The sequence below is a fragment of the Sinocyclocheilus grahami genome, unplaced genomic scaffold (genome assembly GCF_001515645.1).
Source record: "Sinocyclocheilus grahami isolate Dianchi unplaced genomic scaffold, SAMN03320097.WGS_v1.1 scaffold44.1, whole genome shotgun sequence".
Lineage (NCBI taxonomy): Eukaryota > Metazoa > Chordata > Actinopteri > Cypriniformes > Cyprinidae > Sinocyclocheilus > Sinocyclocheilus grahami.
The window spans coordinates 1,704,430-1,712,395 of record NW_015505223.1 but is presented as its reverse complement, the minus strand read 5'-3'; the positions used below and the strand labels follow the sequence as shown (position 1 = coordinate 1,712,395).

Below are 7,966 nucleotides of genomic sequence, written 5' to 3'. Positions count from 1 at the left end.
ATCTAATCCTGTCAACAGAATGGCCCCGTCACCGCCTCTTTGATGGAAAATACCACACAGTAATTTAATATTTGGAAAGGCTTTTCCAGGGACATAACATAATTATCAACCTACAATTCAATAAAGGTACTCAAAGATCAGGGGCTTTAGCCTCTCAGCTACTTTTAATAATAGTCCCTGAAGTAACCAACAGTATCATTTGTTTGATTAGCCAAGGCATGAAAGTATGCTATTTGTGGCCATTAATAATAATTCATATATATATATATATATATATATATATTTAAATCACACACACAGTTCATTCAAATTCAATTCAAATATTAATTTCAAATATTGTCCAGTTATCATATTCACATGGTGCAACAACAAACGTAAAAGAAAAAAAAGTTTTAATTTATAATCAAAACTATACTATTCACTGTAAAAAGTGAAGCACTGCACATTGTGTCTACACTTTATAATGTGAGGATTCTTGAGTGAACGCCTCTGATTGGCCATTGCGTTCAAGAAATCAACAGATACGTCTGTGATTGGCTACATTGCTCAACACTGCAAAGCAGGTTGTAAATAGAAACCTTTGGCTTTGACGCTCTTGTAGTTGGAAAAACCCGACCAGTCTATGCAACCCCTAGAGCGAGAATGCCGAAAACTACCAATGCAATACTTTAAAGATTAACTGCTGGACTAAGTGATCGATCAACATGCAAGCTACAAAAACAGCTACATTTAAACCAGATACTGCCTTATGGGACTAGCATAATCCCAGTTAGCCAAAGAGTAGCTAATTATCTGATTTTGATTTATCTAATGACACCTGATGAGACATGTGTATATATATATATATTTATATATAAATACAGCATACAATGAACTAAGTTTTACTTACTTTGTGAGTTTTGTATCTCTTAAAGCAGGGGTCACCAAACTCGGTCCTGGAGGGCCGGTGTCCGGCAGAGTTTAGCTCCAACTTGCCTCAACACACCTGCCTGGAAGTTTCAAGTATACCTAGTAAGACCTTGATTAGCTTGTTCAGGTGTGTTTGATTAGGGTTGGAGCTAAACTCTGCAGAACACCTAATGCTGGGTACACACCACAAGATAATCGGGCTGATTTTGGGCCGATTTCTCCCCTTCCGACAGTCCTAGGTGATGCCGTGTGCCGGCGCGACGAGACAAAAACATTAAAACCCATTATAAAAACGAGGCATTTGTTGCATCCAGTGGGGACATAATTACGGATTATAATGACTTATACTGTCTTTTTACGCGTTGCATTGCATTGTGGTGTGTAAACATAAAACCATGTCTGCATTTGTGATCGGAGAAATGACAAACAAGCGCTACTCTACACTGCTCAAAACTCGCATTTGAATCGGCAGTGGCAATTCCTTTAAATATGAAATACGTACTTACAGTCTGTGAGTCAGAACAGCCGGCATTGTAGTCTACTCTTCCAGGATCAGGAGACAGTCCTCCATAAAATGTGCTGCACACATCTGAATATTTGGGTTGAACTGTTCTGGAACAGTGTTGTAAATACAACTTAACCACTGATTTCTAGTCGTGTTCTCTTTTGGAAGACCAAACAAAGTAGTTTCGCTTTCATAACGAAACACACAGCGTCACACATGGCAGGATTGAGTGGGCGGAGGCCGGAGGCCTAGAGTGAGCAGAGGCCGGCAGATTCGACGAAGGAGCGGCCGGCGGGCTTGCGGCTACCGCATGTGACGACCCCGAGCTGGACTCTGAAAGCTGATCCGGTGATCCACAGCGCAAAGTTGATGTATTTCCTCAGCGACCAGCACGGATCAGCTCTAGGCATGACGAAGCGGATATTGTCCTCTTTTGGAAGACCAAACAAAGTAGTTTCGCTTTCACAACGAAACACACGGCAACAACAATACTACAGCGAGAATCAAAGTTACGCCTTCTTTCTTCGCGTGAACATTTGGGCGGTCTTATGCAAATCTTCCCACATCGTGACGTAGACATGTGGGGGCGTGTTAGAACGAGCCGTTTTAGGTAGGCGTGGCTGACTCTTAACTTTTATAAAGAATATCTCTTTGGATTTGAGATTTTAGTCTTTGCAACTTTACAGATCTTCTTTATGCACCAAGAGCTCCAAAGAGAAAGGAAAAATATAAATTGCATCATATGACCCCTTTAAGAGTGACTGAATCTGCTCGGAAGAACGTCGGAGGCGCCCCAATCGCGAATTCAACGTGTTGAATATGTACGATCAGAAATCCTGATGTGTGGGGGGAACATCGCAGCACACCACACACTATAGGAGCAAAACAGTTAAATCTAGGATTTTTTTGTCCTCATGTTTGTGGTCTCTCACATTTTGAAGATCTTATAAGATTTTAAAAATCTTTTAGTGTGTACCCAGCATAAGATAGGTGACCCCTATCTTAAATTGTTGCTCCTCTCACAAATGCTAGAATAGGAAATACTAATAGTGTGAGGGGTTTGCTTCAAGCCGAGAACTAAAAAAATCAACCCGTGGCAACAGAATAAAAGCAGCCCAATTCCGTGTGAAAACCACAGACTTGGCAACCCTGATTCTACACATTATGCAAGTTTATTTCATTAATACATTTATAAATATTTTAAGGTAGTGTTTCGGAGATGTCCATGTTTAATTATTATTATTATTATATATAAAAAAATCTTTCTTGTTGGGGGTCCAGTGGGGTGGCCGGGGATGTTTAGGGGATTAAGTTTCATTCAGAGTACCAATAAAATTTCACTCTGTAGTTCCTAAACTCACCTCAGAGGACAAGAGGAGTGGATGTGTCTGCAGAGAAAGGCATAAGTTCACCAAAGGTCTGGAAGTATGATTCCAGGAGTGAAATGAAAAAGAAAAAAAAAATCACTTCTCTCTCCTCCCAGGCCTTCCTCAAACCTCAAAGATCTCTACCAACATACTTCTCATATTAAAAGAAAACAAGTTACACAAATGAGACAGCTGTTTCTTGTTTGTGATGACAGTTGCCATACTCCTCCTCCTTCTTCCTTCACTTTTTTGTGAAGCATCAGGTTGTGCAATGACCCGGGGCCCTCACAAAGACTTTATCCGGATACCAAGCCCTGGTGCAGAATCAAGCAGTGATTAATATTCCTCATGCATTTCAGTATTTCACTAAAACAGAAACAGGATTCAGGCACTCACCCATTACTACAGAGTAACAATTAGAGTATCAATTTCCCTAATAAGAAATCATAAGATATGATCATAATAAGTCGTTTACAGTGGAAATACCAGTGTTGACACAAAAATTTACATTTGCCATTATTTACTCACCCTCACATCGTTCAAAACTCACTGTAAAAAATATTATCAGTATCTCAAAATAATCTAAACAATATTAATTACATTTTTTTAACATATATTAGATTCGACAAAATTTTTAAAGTCTACTATAAAGTTGAAATTACTTGCTCAGCCAATTTGATTATACTTAAAAAATGAAGCAAACAACCAAACATAGAATATCTCAGGCATCATTCAGGCATTCCAAGATGTAGATGAGTTTGTTTCTTCATTGGAACAGATTTGGAGAAACGTGGCATTACATCACACATGTGTGCTGTAAGATTAAGAGTCCAAACAGCTGATGAAAACATCACAATAATCCACACGACTCCAGTTAACATCTTGTGAAGTGAAAAGCTGCCTGTTTTCTTTCTCTATCCTCTATTCATAATATAGCTTTTTTCCAGTGAAAAAGTCATCTCGTCTGAATCAGGAGAGAAAAATGCACAGATCAAGCACTGTTCATAAACAGTTTTAACAAATATGTAGGTGGATTTTGATGCAAGAGGACAAAGGGGATGTACTTTTTCACTGGAGGAAGTGTTATTATGGATTATGGAATTTGGACTCTCATTTTCTGACGGCACCCATTCACTGAAGAGGATCTTTTGAATAATGTATTGCAAATCTGTTCCTATGAGAAACAAACTCATCTGCATCTTGGATGGCCTGTACATTTTCATTTTTGTTTGAAATATCCCTAAGTTTAAGTTGAAGGAGGTGGAAATTTTGGTGGAACAGAAAAGTTGATAAATCACTTTTACACACAACAATCCCCATTTTCAGGTAAACACTAATGGTTGTCATTGTGAGCAGCGTGAATGAATTTAAGGTTCAAGCTGGAGCAGCGGCTAAGTGCAAAGTATTGTTTGAGCATGAACCACAGAGAATTCCTCTACACTGGCTCATCCATCATGCAGTGATATATAAGGCCTTCCAGCCTGATGCAAACCCCCTCTGCCTGGCAGTCAGGAATCTAAATTTGTATCCACATATCTCAGTGGTGATGCAATTACTAAAACTATGGAGGTGCTTTCCATGTGGCCAAATATCAGATCCTGTAATCGGACACAGGTGTAGGGACAGGTGTTTTATTTTTACCAAAAATAAAAAAGAGGATATGGCCATAAACAGGCTTTACACTTAATCCATCAACCTCAGCTATGCCGTCTTACCAACTGAGATCTCCCAGCCACCTGCACTGCATGCTGGTATCACTAGTTTGGACATGGTTGTTCTGCATCCATGATATGGAAGTATGGTCTGAGAGATGAGCCTCTCAGCAGACGGGACAGGCTGTCAACAGATAAGCTGAGGTTTTATGGATAGATGGGACACCCAAGACACCTGAGGGGTTCTTATTTGCTTGGTGGAGACTGAAAGAGATGGCACATGGACGCGACACATGTATCTGAACACCATGAGCGTGAACTGGCGTGTCACAATAAACTAAACTGAAGGATTTGGGGAGTCACTGCTGGCTTCTCTGCACTTAAAACATACACTAAAAAAAATGTGGTGTAGGATTTACACCAGAAACAATTTTAACTCAGAAATTGTTAGTAAATTTCACAATTAATTACAAAGAAAAATGGAAAGTAACACATTTAATATTGTTATTATGATTGATATGTGATCAGGAGATGCACAGGTTTATGATTAGCGTGCTATATGCTTACATGTTATTTTAGTCTGCAAAAAGGACTTTAATCATATATTTGTATGAATTATAATATGTAACAATACTACACAGAACTGCCCCAAGCAGTTTCCTCTCTGTATCCTGTATTTTCTCATTCATGCATGTTTCTTTATCACTTTAACGTGTCAAATACTTTAAGCAGTCCTGCCCTTGCGGCTATATTTACATACAGCGATGTGCAAAATACAGAAAAATATATAATTCCCATCAAATATCATTAGACATGAATTCTGACCACAAATAATAAACCACAATAGACCGGACCACGTGATGCATTTGTTTATTTTTTTTCCTAATCTCAGTGCCTCTGCACCAGCTATTATGACGTCACATTTGGAACGTCTCGCCTTTTTAAAGGCTTGGAACTCAGTTGCTCATTTTGTAGGTTGAAGTTTCGGAGTATTGATTGATTGAGTGCTATCTGATTATTATCGAGTGCCAAATATTGTTATCATGGGACTACTTTCACGATTCATGATTGTGAAAGATTGTGTAGAAGAACCATGTGTTCTTCTCAAATACACCACTAACACGGCGGAGAAGCATCAGTTGTTGCTGGTTGTGTTGGTGGAGGAAAGGAGGCAGAGAGAGAAGAGAAAAAGAAAAAGAGCTTCTGGAGGTGGCCTGCTCTCTGCTTTCCTCACCGTAGAGCCGCTAAATACGACCTGGCTAAGGCCGAGTAGTAGTACCAGACTGAGGCCGGAGCATATCGGACGTTTACCAATGGTACAATCAATGGTTAATGGCCGATTCTTAAATTACTTCTCCATTTTTATAATAAATACTCACTGACCCAAAACACTCCTGTCATTATCACACCAAGAGTGATCTGAAATGAAAGATTTGCATGACCTGAGAATAGCTTTATTAGGTGTCAACGCTAGAGATTGAACAAATTGATTCACATTGTTTGGATAAGTTTTATTGTTTAAGAGATCACGCCAAAAGTGAAGAACCACTCTAATTTGAGTATATAAAATTTTTCTGATTTATTTGATTTGATTCATATTATAGCTCCAGCTTCTGAAGTCAGTCCTGCAGCTGAGGAACAGCTGGAGTAGGACGTCCCAGACAAGGGTAAGAATAATAAATCCATGAAAATTAGACAATGTTATTATGAATTATAAAAGACGTTCAAAGTGCATATCTAAAATATTAATGCATATTAATGGCAATTGTTGATCTTTTAATAAGCCACATTCTCAGCCGTTATAAAATCGGCGTCAAGCTGGGTCAAGGAGGAGTTGGCTTTGACTCGCTGCAAGGATGGACTAAAGGTTACTTTTTTTTTTTACTTAAACTTTGCATATCTCTTCAGAATTAATGGCTGGACTGATATGACCTCTGTGCACATGCTAATTGTTAATTTTTTGTTTTGTTGATCAGGTGGCTGTGAAATTTTCAGTGAAGCCGCCAAACATGCCATATATCAGAGTCGTAAGTAGGCTGCGCTCTCTATATTACTGCTTCTCAGTCACTGTTTTCAGTTTATAACATCTTATACTCATATTAAATCACAGAATACAAATGAGTTCTCAGTAGGCAAACTGTTCTGATTTGTGGACCAATTCATTATTTGGGAAACCATCTCGATCTAAGTGCCGTATTTCCTTTCCTTAGCCTGGTCATCCTAAAAGTGTCCCCATGGAGATCGGCCTGACACTCATGGCCAATATGGGCCCCAGAGTTCCCCAGATCATAAAACTGCTAGACTGGGAAAACAACAAAGACCACTACATCATGGTCATGGAACGGCCCATGCCTTGCATAGACTTGAAAAGTTTTGTGACGCTCCATGGAGAAAGCGTCGACGAGGGGAACGGCAGGTCATTGAAGCGGCTAACGTTTGCATCAAGCATGATGTCTTCCATCGGGACATCAAAATGGAGAACCTTCTGGTGAACCAGGACACCATGCAAGTCAAATTGACTGACTTCAGGTGCGGTGCGTGCGCTAATGAAGAAATTTGCCTACGAAGTCTTCAGTGGTATGCGTTATGAACTGCTTTGTTAATTATCTCACAGAATTGCATCCTACATAGTCAACCTGTTCAGACAAAATCTCTTTTGTCTCCAGGCACAAAAGCGTACTGTCCACCAGAGGTCACCGTGAACGGCAGATACCATGCAAAGCCAAGGACTGTCTGGTCACTAGGAATCCTCCTATTCATGATGGTGTGCGGATATTATACCATAGACCACGACCTGGATCTGATCAGTAAGAAGAGCTGGACCAGACCTGGCCTCTCACAAGGTGATCTTATCCAAAGAAGGGCGATTTGTATTATAAAATCACGAAAAAAGGCTTGCAGCTTGAAAGAGAGCACGTGTAAAGTATAAGCTAATAATCAAACATCTCTCATCTTTTTTGCATAGAATGCTGCCAGATGATTTCTGCGTGTCTGCAGTCTGATCCACAGCAGAGAATCAATCTGGAGAAGATGCATCTCCATGACTGGTTTAAGGTAGTAAGATGAGCTGGATGTTTTTTGTCGTTTCTGGTTTGGTTTGATCATCAGCCATAAACTTCTTGCCAAGTCAAAATGTTGCTAATGTATAATATTTAGACTAATAGTGCTGATTTGTTTTTGGTTTCAGGTCATGAAGTAAGACATGAAGAACAGCTTCTGTCACGGCCACCCTATTGTTTTCTGTCTTCCGACAGCTTTGCATCTGGCGGGCTGACATGAGTGGCCTTTCCATCCCTCCACTCACTCAAATTTGGTAAGATAAGAGTATAAGATAGATAAGTGATTTTAGATAAGTGTATAAGAAATTATAAGAAACTTTGTAAGAAAATTTGCCATGTTTTTTTTTTTAGGTGTCTTGAGTCATATTAGAGTATATGTTAGAACATCCAACATACAAGGTGGATACAAATGTTTAACTAAATGAATCATACGGTTATAGTAGTAGTGTTTTTTCAGTTGTATCGCCCCCATTC

At 39.4% G+C, this 7,966-nt stretch overlaps 1 pseudogene; it reads left to right on the top strand.

Annotated features, from left to right (window-relative positions):
- Positions 1-2,964: 2,964 nt before the first annotated feature.
- Positions 2,965-7,679, top strand: LOC107582400 (serine/threonine-protein kinase pim-3-like; annotated as a pseudogene).
- The last annotated feature ends 287 nt before the right edge of the window (positions 7,680-7,966 follow it).